Source organism: Embiotoca jacksoni, unplaced genomic scaffold (genome assembly GCF_022577435.1).
Source record: "Embiotoca jacksoni isolate LCO1_2020_lvr unplaced genomic scaffold, fEmbJac1.0.p SCAF_4, whole genome shotgun sequence".
NCBI lineage: Eukaryota > Metazoa > Chordata > Actinopteri > Embiotocidae > Embiotoca > Embiotoca jacksoni.
Window position 1 is genome coordinate 11999438 of NW_027185392.1, and position 13892 is coordinate 12013329.

The following is a 13892-nucleotide window of genomic DNA, read 5'->3' on the forward strand; positions in this document are numbered from 1 at the left end:
ATGTGACATGACATGTCCTTGGAACCCTTTTCAGTCGGGTTCCTCCTCTCGACTTGTTTGGATTACAGCCCTTCTTAGCCTCGTTCATAAAGGCTCCATGCAAAACTCAAGTCCCTCTCCACTTTGGTGTCTCTCTCTTGACAGAGCTACAACAACCTCCCCCTGCTTATCTGAACACAGACATGCTTTCCATGCACACAAACTCCTCTGAGGGAATCTGATTCCAACACATTAACGATCCATTCTGTATGGTAGATAATAAGGCCAGACCTGCTGTAAGAACTAAGCGGAAATGATATCAGCTATGCTGGGATTATTAATAAAACATTCACCTACAGTTTTGCAAACATGAACATGGTCTCAGTCCGTATGAATGAAGTGAAACGACAATTGTTAGGCCAAAAAAAAAGGCAATCCTTCGTACAATCACTTTATATTACAAAATGAATATATAAAGAAACAATAAAAATGTTATGCAGCATATAATGGCCTGACAATCTATGACACATTCCTCCAATGTTGTGGTGGTGCTATGTCAACGGACTTATGAAATATAACTTAGTGCCTATGGCAGAGCAGCAACAGCAGAACTGCCATAATAGCCAACACAGAGGCATGAATCTATCTTTCCAGTTCGAAGGACAGCTATAGGACAGAAAAGTGGGCCAATCAGCTGCCAAGAGTTTAGGATGTGGGAGTGTGTAAATGCAGTTATGTCGGTCATTGCCAATGCAGGTTAGACTAAATGACAGATTTAAAAAGTCTTCACCTCTGCAACATGAGGCTGTCCTTCACTCTGTGCTACACCCCTTCAGTATCAAGATTCACTGACTGAGAGGATCTTGGATACATGAAGTGATCTAGAAATCTAACCTCCTTGCAGTCAACAAGCCACATACCTCAAAAATGCTTTTGGTGTCATATCATGGGACACAGGAGTCCATTATAAAATGAGCCAATGTAAACTGCTAAACAGCCACTCTGAAAGGATACAAAATTCACCAGAGAGAATTCAGAATACAACCACACACTGAGCAATGAAACTCATTCTTACTGTAGCGACTTTTCAAAATCATTATAGAAACAATTGAGTATATACATCTGTACATACTGCCAAGTGACACATTTAAAGAAAACCTGAATGAGTGAGCAGAGAAACACAAGTGAAAATGCTTCTATACAGGCCATAAATGATGAATCAAAAGGTGCGACGAGCATGAAGTTGATAGGAATCATTGATGTCAGTCACACCCTTCACAATCACCACATCATAACTCCACTGACTGCCAGTGGGAGATTTTGGACAATGCTCTCTAGTAACACAACAACAGATGATAGAATGCCTCTCGGCAGAATGTGTTAGTCCTTCAATTAGAGGTCCGCAGACTTTATTCAATGGCAAAACAAGATGGCCGCATTGGAAGATCACTGTGAATACATAGACTGAACAGAATATTTTGCCAATTAATTGCCACAAATAACTCTTATATTTCCAGCATAATGTTAATAGATATATTTGCACATGCAAGGGCACACACACTTCCACAAAATATAACATTTTCTCAGCTATTTCCTGATGGACCTATTCCAGCAAGCTAATGATTCATGACTTATCTGCGTCACAAGATGGTTTCATTTTGACCGATGCCAAGTTAAACAAAAGTAGCCATTGTTTACCACGGTGAATCAAAGACTTGAAACCAAGGTACACTCAGGCTCCTCTGGCAGCCAACAACTATGAGAATTGATGCAGAGTTTACTTTACTTTGTAACCTACAATAATGGTAATATTTCAATGAATTTTGACAACTCTTAGTCATTTATTTTCTTCAAATGCAAACATTAGATATTAAAAAGCATGTGCTAAACTCCCTCCTAGACGCTTTCTGCAACTAAATAGCTGTCCAATCCTGTGCATCTAAAAATACCTCATTGCCCCTCTCTCTTGTTGAAACTGAGGAGTACACTTGGGACAAAAAACAAACTTGCATGCATCACTGAATACAAAACTTGTGCAAAAAACTTAAGTGTACGGTGAAGCGGGCACTGACAGAGCTGTCTAATAGTGTCTAACAATAGACATAAAGATGTACACTACTTCTAAATGTGATGTTACTCTGAACTCATTTCACATAAACGATAATCCTTCAATAACATGCAGAGTCAGTGGGATGATTTGGCCACAGTGTGTTCTGGTTGGAAATGGCAGATGTGGCTTTGGCTCTGCTCTCGTCAACCCACCCCTTCTTCCACCATTTGCCTTTCTCAGTCAGGCGTTTTCATATTGCCTCACCCTATTACATAACCAGTAACAAGACTATGCACAGCACATCACATTCATGGGGAATAAGTGTGAGTGGCCAAATCGCTATTGTGCGCAGAGTGATTTGGAGTAGCAAGGAGGGAATACGAAGAAGAAACTCTTTTTTTTTTGACATACAAGAGCAAGCAATAGCCAAAAGCGAGGAGTATGATTCATAGGTTGTTTAGACCTAAAATGGAATTTCATCCAAATGACAAAAACGGAAAATAAAAACATATTTTCTTCTATTTGCCATTATGTCTGGCCACAGAACCTTTAGTTATATTATATGTGCTTTTGGTGAGATGGGGTTGTCAGAGCTAAGGACATTTTCAGACACTTTACTGGATTAAGTATTTACAGCCACTATTCAGTGTGTGACATGAGAATGCCTGTATTTCTGGTGGTAAGAGAGTATTCTACGTTTGCACCCACATATCGTGGCACCATTGTTCTTTCAACATGCTGCTTGATTCACTGGACCAGCCATCACTGTTCAGCTTGACTTCACATCTTTGCTTGTTTCTTAGAACAGTGACATGACGTAGTTGCCTTTGCGGTGCCAGTTCTCATCGACAGGATGCGGTTAAATGCATGAAGGCTAAGGGCACAACAATATTAAGGTCATCAGCAGACTGCACAAACAACAACAATGGAACAATGCGGAGAGGATTAAATAGAATTTAAGATGAACAATATTGTAACCTGCAAAGCTTGCCAGGTTTTACAGTAATGACTCATTGAAAATACTCATTGATATTCCATGCATATATCTTGAATCTCTATCATTGCAAATAATGTATGTGGACAGAACCACGATTCTTTACACTTATTGACTGTCTACTGTTTTTATGTTACTTTGTAACAACTTGATAACTACTTAATTCAATTTTGATATAATAAAGCCTTCCCAATTCCATAAAATGTTGTGATTACTATAAAAGCTATGTGGATAGATTAGACAGTTGTTGGAAAAATTACTCAGAGGCTTGGTTCAAAATCAAACACATCGGACATTTATTCTTGCAAGAAGGAGCAACTACATGCACCCTCAAAGAGAGGTGTCCAGCATTGCTCCCCCCAGCAATTCTCTTTCCAGCAGGGCTCTCCCCAGCAGTCCTCTATGTCACTCCTCCGTAGGGCAGCTTTTATACAGTTGACAAACAGTATAAAAGTTTGTTAGGTTAACCCTAACCCTAACCCTAACCCAGTCACTCCCATTCCCTTTGTATCTGCTTTCGTATGGTAATTCACAAGATAAGGACACAGGGGAGTCGTCAATTAGATGTGGAAAGTAAAACAATAAAGGAATCACTTGCAAATAAGACAGAAAACACAAGAAACTTTTCGGAGCCTGCTTGACAAGAGACTTTCCGGAGCCACAATGCAAACAAGAGGAAGAGACAAATCTTTTTTTCCCATCAACAGTACAAACTCGCACACAGCCAAGTCATGGAGAGCGCATACTTCCGAACTAATGAAACAGAGAATTTACAAAATGTGGTAATATTAAAAATAAAATGAACCAAATTACATACTCCCTGCCAAACAAAGTTAAATATTAACATTAACATTCCAGTTCAGTTTGCTGTGATGACCGTTTAATACCAAAACATTTAGTTAACCTATTATGTTTTAGGTAAATATAATACAGAAAAAGTACAAGGCACTCTTCTGGCAAAAATAAAACTCAGACAGCTACTTCATGGTGAAATTCTAAAAGCAAGATGCTTGTACATGTTAAAACAGAACTGGCTGATAATCCAAGCGTACGACCACAAACAAACAAACCAAAACAAAACAAACCTCTTCGGGGTTTGTTTGTTTTACGTTTCTAACCAGGCTAGAAAAAAAAATCCAACCCATTAAAATCATCATGCTACCATTAAAACACTCAAGTCATACAACTTAAACGTGCTGGTTTTACACATTCATAGCGCGCTCGATGTCTTCAACAAACAACCCAAGATCATTCTTAAACATCTGATGAGAGCCCCACCCCACCCCCTCGTCCGCTCTCCATCCCCCACTGAGCACGCCACTCCTCCACCCACCACGTCCCTGAACTCATAATCAATAGTGCCCGAACCATTTGTAGACACGTCACATGAATATATTCATATGAAAACAAGTACCACTTGTTATACATGCTAGTGTTTGATGCATGCTTGTGAATATGTATAGAGTTGTTGGACGGTACATGGAGGGACTTTAGATGTGAACCCTGTAATCGGAATTCTATTGGCAGCCGACATGAGCTTGACCCTGTCAGCTCTGCTCAAATCCTTTGTCTCCCACATCTCCAGAACTCAAGTTATGGTCGCAGTGACCTACTTATTGTAGAACTTGGCCTGACTTTGGGAAAACAAGCAGTGCAGAGTTCTGACCTTTGTTGGCCAGTAAAAAAAATAAATAAATAAAATAAAAAACATTTTTAAGAAAATCTGTCTTACGGTCTTACCAAATAGCGAATTTCCCTTTAACAATAACCCCCAAACACGTTTGTTTAGTAGTTTTTCTTTTTATCAGCCAACAACATCATATTCACAAGATGCTATTCGGATGAGAAGTGGAATTTTCCACCAGCAGCCACGGCTGGCAATGAGATTTGCACATCTGAAACTTAATATGCCAGAGGGCAGCAACAAACACCAGAGCCTCAGAGGCAGAGCAAAGGGCTCTTCAAAATGTGCAGGCTGTGGTAAGTGAAAGGCCCACATTCATATGATATTTAACTTGCACACAAAATCTTTCAGCAGTGTGAGCAGGAGAGGTTGAGGGCCACTCAAAACGTCATTGTTAATTGTGTTGTATTTCAAGGATGTAGTTAAAACAGATCAGTTAAAAGACATATGACATGCAGACCTGGGATACAGCTCACAGGATTGTAGAAAGCTTTGGGGAGAAAAAAATAAAAACAAATTTAAAAAAAATCTCTAATTTAAATGGTAAGACAATGTAAAGATGAATTAGGTTCCTTCCTTAGAGGAATTAGGGTAATGATATTGATGATCACGCACCCCACTACTTAACTGTAAGTAAAGCCAACGGAGGCCAGAAATATGCTCTGCCAAAAGCTTGGTTTTTTTTCCCAAAGTCAGGCCAAGTTCTACAATAAGTAGGTCACTGCGACCATAACTTGAGTTCTGGAGATGTGGGAGACAAAGGATTTGAGCAGAGCTGACAGGGTCAAGCTAATGTCGGCTGCCAATAGAATTCCGATGAGAGGATTTACATCTAAAGTCACTCCAGTTCCTGTCCAACACTTTTATATGTATTCAAAAGCACGCATCAAACCCTGGCATGTCATGAGGGGTACTTGTTACCATAGGTTTTTGATGCATCCATTTAAAAGCTTCTTTTCTAATGTAACAACTGTTTAGTGTCACTGGTAAAGAAGTCGTTGGTCTTTTGTAATGTTTGCCAGGTGTACGCTTTTCATGACATTGTCTGGTCATTCAAATCAAGCAACCTGATTTCACTGCAAGCAGCAAAGGGCATGGCATGAAGTCCAGTTTAGCTTGACCTAACACTGCACTGTAAACATGGTAAAAAAAACTAATTATAGTTTTGGACCAACATGTACCTATCTATGCTAAGCTATTACCAGTAGCTGCCCAGCGACCGACCCTCGACACAGTCTGCGACAACTTCATAGAAGGGTTTATTGAATGAAGAGTTGGTCGGTTGGTCAATGCTGGAGTTTGCTGCTCTACTCTGCTAACACCAGCCTAAGGGTAAATGGGTAGAAAGTATTTACAAAATACTTCACCATCGTCTTGCAAAGCTAAATTGTCAAGTCTTTGAATCTAAACCGAAACACAACTTAGCAAAGCTTCCACAGATGACATAAAATACTCGGTGTAATTTCATATATTCACTGTGTTTTCTGGACATACTGCGACCGGGTGACTCAAATCAACGCAACACTTGTTATCAGATTAAACAGTAGCACAATGAGAAACTTCAGGAAGCTGAAACACTGTTTACTTGAGAGGACCTGACTGTGGTGGACCCATGGCCTCTACAGTCAACATTTAGCAGCTCTGCTCTGAAATGTCTGACGCACTGTCTGTTTCAAAATCTGTCTTACATTTCACACGTTACCTGCATCTTAACTTACTATATGTGTTTTTTTTTTTTTTTATTGGCTCCCTGTGCTTAACACACAACTCTGTGTAGAGGTTGTTTTTCCGGTAGCAACCACGTGTTAAGAGTAGAGCTCATGTACACTATAACATTTCTGTAACAAAGAATATCTATTAAGATCCCAACGATGGCCATTGCTATCAATATTACAAATACTTCATCTTTGGCATTCGGAAATCGATTCAGAATCACATATGATCTATGTTTGTAAAGATATTGACTTCAAAAGACCAAATATTTGAATGGATCTACAGTGGCATCAGATTTAAAATGCAGTATAAGAAATTCACAACCTTTTAACAAATTTATGATTATGCTAATAAGAACAGAGATTCAATTGTTAAACGACAGTCATCTAAATGGAGCCAATACTGAAACGTTTTACTATGACCTTCTCTATTTTTGCTCCTCTGCTCTCCCCCTCCCCTTAAAGCCCATCATTCCTCAGGCGACTCTGATAGTAACACAAGCTGACACAAACACGAGAGAACTGACACACACAGCTGTCTCATAGCACTCTTGTCTTCCTGTATCCAGTGCCACATTTTTCTGGAGGGATTTCTCCCTCCTTTCAGTGCTCCATGTCACCTCATTAACTTCTGCCATTTGTCTGTTTCACTTTCTTTTCTGCTGTTGTAATTTATTTGTACTGAATGTTTGTTTACCTCGAAGCCTCATACACACCCCTTTAAATGATTGGTGGCAAGTTATTCCATTTAAAAATAACATATTTTACTAAACAACAATATCACAAGATCATATTCAAACTATTATTAGCCTCATTCTGTACAATGTCTTTTTTTTTTACAGCTACCTACTTTAAAGAAACAGGGCCATTGGTCTGCAAAGTGCAGGGTCACAGTGGCTATAAATAAAATCTGAAGTCATGTGAGGGTGAGTAAGTCAAGTAGAAACATGAAAACAACCTGAACCCAGTGTGAGTCATATCCGTTTTTAGCGTTATCTGCTACTGACCAACAGGAAATAAACAAACAGCAGATCCCAGACAAAACAAATTTGTCAAATTCACAAACTTTTAACTAAACCTAAACTATTGTGTATTTTCTAATGGACACGAACTATATAACTACTCCATTAACACGTTTTTAGTGCCAGTAATACACTATTTCAGTGTATCAAAGAGTGTCATCCAAGTGTTCGACCTCGCTTGAAGCCAAGAGGAACTGAGTAATTAGTGGATGAAACTAGAGAGTAACATAAATACACAATTTCAAACATTAGCCACTAACTGCGCCGCAAGATAACATGACGGGGGGGCCGCTAATTGATCAACATTCAAGGAATGTGCAGGATCTGTGCGTGACTCTCTGATCACATTTGACACAAATCGAACTGTTCCCTATAAAACTGACAAACAGATTTTAAAACCTTCGCAGCTGACATGCTCTACTGTTGGGAGGTGAAAATGAACACAATATGCATGTGCATTCAGCCTTTTTCATTTGAATTGTATTATTGTAGCACTGTGCGCATTTCTAAACAATGTAAATGTAAAATCATGTGATTACAGCAACTCGATTCAAAGTGAAATTTCAAATTCCACGAACAAGACAAGACAAGGTCTACCAGTTCTATCTCCTAAAGAGGAGTAGCATACCTTACTGCTGCTTTGATGTGCATATTTTGGGGGTTTTAACAAAACAAATCATTTTCATTACATCACAATGATAAAAAAAAAGAAATGGTATTGTACACCAATTTTGTTATGGATTTGAGTCATTATATCTAATATGAAATGTGCCAACTGAATGAAAACATCTGTTGAGCAACAAATAAGAATTATTTCACCAAAATTAAAGGGATCGGTTGTCATCTTTATTTTGATTTAACTACATGGGAAGAATAATCAACAGATTAATATAATCGGTTTCTTTTATTTCATGTTCTAGCTACATACACTGAGGCTGCCCCCTATTGTTCAGCCAAGTTACATTCTAACTTAGAAAATAAATCTCCAACAGACTTTACTGCTTATCATTTAGGGAAGCTTATTATGATGAAAATAAACCTGCAACTTCTTTGTATGTGAGCACTGCAGGTACTGCAAGATGACTTGTGGATCTCCCACATATCAAAGACATTCAGCAGTCGAGGTTGTATGTCCATGCTGGAAATATCCGAAGCGTGTTGGAGAGGCCCCACACGTTTAAGGATACACTAAAAATCAATTATGTAATTTGACTGTTTATTTTTTTTCCTTTAAGGGAGTTTCCTACACTTCATGAAGTAATGCTCATTTCCTTTTAACTTGACCAATACACAACTGGTTTTAATACACATGCAGTAATAACTTACATTCCCTATCGTGCCATTGACAAGCAGGCTTTGTGCGAGGCTGTTCATGAGCTGTCCCCGTCAAGGTCTTTTCAGTACAAGTAATCCCTTTAATCACAGGGTGTGTTTTTCATGTTTGGTAATGGTAGGTGTTAGGAAACACAACTCAGCCCCATTTTTTTTAAATATCTAAAGAGCCATTACAGAAGCCATCGAAATACCACAACAACCATTTACAAAGCTTTATTAGAAGAACAGTGAAGTCAGGGGGAGACCCGCAGCTTACTGTTATAGAGGCCCAGTGTTGCACAAACATGATCCCTTGGAAAAAAAAACACAACTCACTGTATAAGTAAATGAAGAAAGGCAAGGACTCCACTGTTTCCCAAATGGAAATGTGTTTAAGTACTGTGTTGCACCAGCTATTTGTAGGCAGGTAAGCTGTTTTGTTACGCTGATGTACGTTTTAGTTTATTTCGCACGGCCTCACTGAAAAATTAAATTGTTACCTCTTTAACTTCAGTTAAACCTCAGTCAAAGTTATGCAAGATAATTTACTAATTCTGCATGATAAATCAAGTTCAAGGCAAACCAACAGCCTGGAAAACAAATCCCTGAAGCTTCTTTGGCAGCACCAACTAATAAAAGCTGTAGATGATTATGTGCTCGGTTTTATTGTGTTTACTTGCATTCATGTCTTTATTTACAGGCTTTACAACTGCTAAATTTAAATCATTAGTAAAATATTAACTGAGACACATTTTGCTGATGCTATTTATACTCAAATTTAGTCCAGATGTGTTTTTCTGTTTAAATTTCTGCATTTTTCTGCATTTATGATGTCTGAAACTGATTTAAATGCATGGCAGACTACAGAGGAGAGGCCTGAAGGCACAAAGGCTGCTGAAATAAGCTTTATATATATCTAAGAGCAGATACTATCATAGGGGATTCACATTTGTGGATGACTTAGTGCGTTGCAGTGTTTTACCTCTCCCATTAAAGATTAGGTTAGTGCTAATGCTCACCTTGAAAGGCATCTTTGATCTCTACCAATGCTGCCTCAAATTAAGCCTTTGGGACTGGGTTGTGACATCTGTCGGATAGCAGTGAGCCAAAGAAAGGTTTCATCTGTAATCTCTGTGTTCTTCTTAGTCAAGTTGTACATTGTAACTTCTGTTTCTGTTCAGTTTCTTAAATAAAGTTTGCCTGATCTCCTTGCTTGCGGTGCTTAATTCAGGGGAGCTAAAAAAAAAAAAATGTTTCCTCAGTTTTGGGCAAAACTCTCGCTCATGTGTACAGGCCTTTCAATGGTGTTGCTCTGAGAAGTCTTAACAAATTAAAATGTTGCTACTTATCAATTTCAATTACAGAGCCCAAAATGACAAATCATAAGTTCCTCAATCCCACTATTGTTAGACCTTTAAATGAAAAGACTGAGAAGAAAAAAACGGTTCCATACTGAGATTTAATGTACTCTTTCCACTATATTGTTCAAGATTTTCTTTTGTCTTTTACAACCTCACAGCTGCTTCCGCAGTCAGCAACACCATTCAGTAACAATACTGGTTTTATCTTAAGGGGGATTTTACAAAACAGCTCATGAACTTGTATCTCCATTTGGGACATATAGTGATGTGCACAGAGCATGTTTTGTTTTTTTTTGCAGCTGGACATCACTGCACAGAAAGATTAACACATTTCAACTTTTGGTGGACTGTAACTAATCACACAACCTCAATTCATCAATGGCAGAGAAACACTAAACATTTTGTTCAAAACTGTAATATAATTACTTTTATACAGATGACATATGGCTCACTTGCTTTTAGGAGACATAGTAAATGATCTCGTAACAACGCTACAAATACATTTTTCCTCTCATCTGGATAAGATGTACAGTTATGTGTACATTGCAATGCTCTTAGGGGTCAATGCACAGACAGTTAAAAAAAATATTTATTTGTGGCTACTGTCCCAACACATGCTTTAGTGTAGGACTTCGGCCAAGCCAGTGAACAAACCTGCTTTTAACACAAGTAAAAAAAAAAAAAAATCACAAATCTTACATTTGCCTCATCGGGCTTCATGTTAAACTAGAGAAGACAGAAAAACACTCTGAACTGCGATGCGATATATTCTGTATTCAGGTCATGTTGGGGAAGATACTGCAATATGTTTGTGGTTTACTGACAGCCGTTTCCTCATTAATAGATCACTCTCCTAAAGAATATTTAGGATTTCCGCCACCGTCAGAGCAGCATGGTTCACACTATGAGACAATAAAGGACGAAAGTTCAACTCCATAAATCTTATTTTCTTGACAAACCAGTGACGGATGCACGCAAAAAGTGCATCAAATCAAACGCATACAGCAATAACCTTAAATGCCTTACTGCTCCCACACGAGCGTGTTTACAGTTACACGCAAGGCTGTCAGTGTTGCCGGAAACACCGACTGCCACGCGTTTTCACGAGGGTCGGCACAGCGAGGCGGGTTTGAGGCGGACGCTGTTTTCTGGATGTCACCGTAACACGGCTGCGACGAGCGGACGTGAGCTCCCGTCGTGGTGGCTGGACATTATTTATTTTTTTTGGGGGGGGGGGGGGGGGGGGGGGGAATATTTATTTTTTTTTTGCTCAGTGGTTGGAAGTTTAAGGGGAAAACGGCGCGGCTTTTTTTTTTTTTGCGTTTTCACATCACGTCATCCACGTCGATGGTGGCGTCTTTCGGGAGCAGCTCAGCCGCTCCTGGTTGCTCGTTTACGGGACGGGAGACAAATGGGCGTAGGCTCGTTAGCTTAGCAGCCGGAACAGCTAACCGCAGCGTTACTTACCGTGAGCACCGTGAGGACAATTCAGAAACATTTACACATCACGCATTAAAGTCTTTATGGTAATAATAATAATAATAATAATAATAATAATAATAATAGTAATAATAATAATAATAATGGACCATTAACTCACCGGCGGTTCCCTCAGCCCCGGCAGCAGCTTTGTTCTTCAGTGATGTGTTTCTTCACACAGACCCGGGGTGCTGGAAGTCTTCAAAGACGTCAAGTCGACCCAAACCGAGAGCGGAGTCTGTCCCGGCGTCAAAAAAAAACAAAAAAAACCCGCTTTATGTGAACGTTTCCAGACCGCTGCTGCAGGGCGACCTCATCACAGCCCCGGCCTGGGATGGTGAAGAAAAAAAAGGGGGTGGATGGGGGGGGGCTGACGGAAAGCTCGGTGGGTGGGTGGGAGAGAAGGCAAAACAAATTTAAAAAAAAATAAATAAAGACGATAGAATAAGGTACCTAACGGCGGTGGATAAATGTGTGGCGGAGGAGGTTCGTGGTTTCACACAGACACAAAAAAACCCAACAACAACAACAACAAAAAAGACCAGTCGTTGGTTCGGTTGGCAGTCTTTGCACGGTCCGCACGTACACGTCTGCTGAGCCCACTACCACCAGTAGCTCGGTCCCACCTCCTCCCAGTCGGCTCGGCGTGAACACAGACCGGTGCAGCTCCAGCCACTCGGGGTTTTGAGGACAGCGCGTTCGAAGAGGGGGAGTGATGCTCCACGGAGGGAGGAGGGAGGGAGGAGGAGGAGGGAGGGAGGAGGGAGGGAGGTGATGCTGCTGCACATGGTCACAGGGTTGATGGCAAGTGATCCATCAAAAATAACAGTTCTTTAAAGGAGGATGATACTTTGGGATGGTCCGGCGGGGAACCGCTTCCCTTCATTTCAGTGTTTTACAATGATTTCCAAATGCATTGGCATCAAACGGACCTTTTGTGAGCCGCAAACAATCACGCGTTCATTTGCTGACTGACCCGCCTTGTTTGCGTTGTGGAAGGGCGAGCTACGGATCTCTGTAGGAGAATACTCATTGTACTTACATACAGAACAAGTATCTTTCTTTCATTTCAAAAGGGCTGCGGTGTTTATACAGCCCCAGTCCTCATTTCTAGTTCACATAGTTCTAGTTTATTTTAAGTATATTTTTTTTCTCACATAGCTCCATATTTCAAATAGTATTTTCTTTTTAATTAATATACATTTTTATGCGTTGCTTTGGCAATGTAAACCGATGTATCCCATGCAAATGTAGCCCAGTTGAATTTGAATTTGAATTTGGAGTTCTTTTAAAACAAAAGACTAAATTGTTTTAACAATTATGTCTTAGGTCATTATTACTAAATTGAAATGTTTTGGGTTTTTTTAAAATTAAGAAATGTGACACATCTTATAGTTTCTATATTTTAAGTACATAAGGCAAGATTCTCTAAGTCCCTCCCAAAGATGAATGATTTCCTGGTTGAAGTATTTTTTCAATCAAATTATTTGTAAAAATCATTCATCAATCCCGTTCCTGCACCTGAATCCTTTAAGGCACCTTAAAATGAGAAAGGTAAGATAGTGATGATAATGATGATGATAAAAAGTATTAAGCATTCCACATTCATTTTAAACACTCACAAGCAGAATAATTCACACTTTATTAGGCACCAAACAGAAAAAAAAGAACATATGATTAATTTGTTGACCATAAAGAACCTCCACTAGTTCTGAGATGAACCTTGATTTTAAAGAGTTGTTGTTGTAATAGCAGCGAGCATTGTTTATTTATGTCTGCTGTGGTGAACTGTATGCTGTAGGTCTTTCTCAGTGTCCAGAATGTGATGATAATCAATATTTTCCTAGAACTGAAATAACATCAGTTAAACAACAGAATCTCAGAGAGTTTATAAATGCAAGATTTCCTTTGCTGTTAAAGGATAAACTCACATAATATACAAATATTCTATTCATTTTTTTAATAACAAAAACACCTTTGTCCCTGTTTTATAGTCCTACTTCCAAACAAACCCCCTAGCCTAGTGCAATAATCCTTAAGGCGCACCCCTTTACTTGTTCATTTATCTTTCAAAATGTTGTACACGACAGTTTGATCTCTTCATTGAGCACTTTGAGGCTCTTCGTGGCCAGGCTTCTTCACCCTTACCAGCCTGTGTCCAGCCTGAGGTCCTCAGACAAGAACCTGTTGGCTGTGCAGACTGGAGGGGATTGTGTCTTTGCTGTCAGAGCACAGCGGTTGAAGACGTGCCTGAGGAGCTCTGACGGACAAAAGCATTATCTTCTTTGAAATCTCTT

At 39.5% G+C, this 13892-nt stretch overlaps 1 protein-coding gene across 1 annotated transcript in view; it reads right to left on the reverse strand.

Annotated features, from left to right (window-relative positions):
* rnf24 (ring finger protein 24) overlaps positions 1-12274 on the reverse strand; it is a 32479-nt gene extending 20205 nt beyond the window's left edge. The window contains exon 1 of the mRNA XM_069168478.1: positions 11717-12274. The gene's annotated coding sequence lies outside the window, so the exon portion shown is untranslated. The remainder of the gene's footprint in view (positions 1-11716) is intronic.
* Between the last annotated feature and the right edge of the window lie 1618 nt (positions 12275-13892).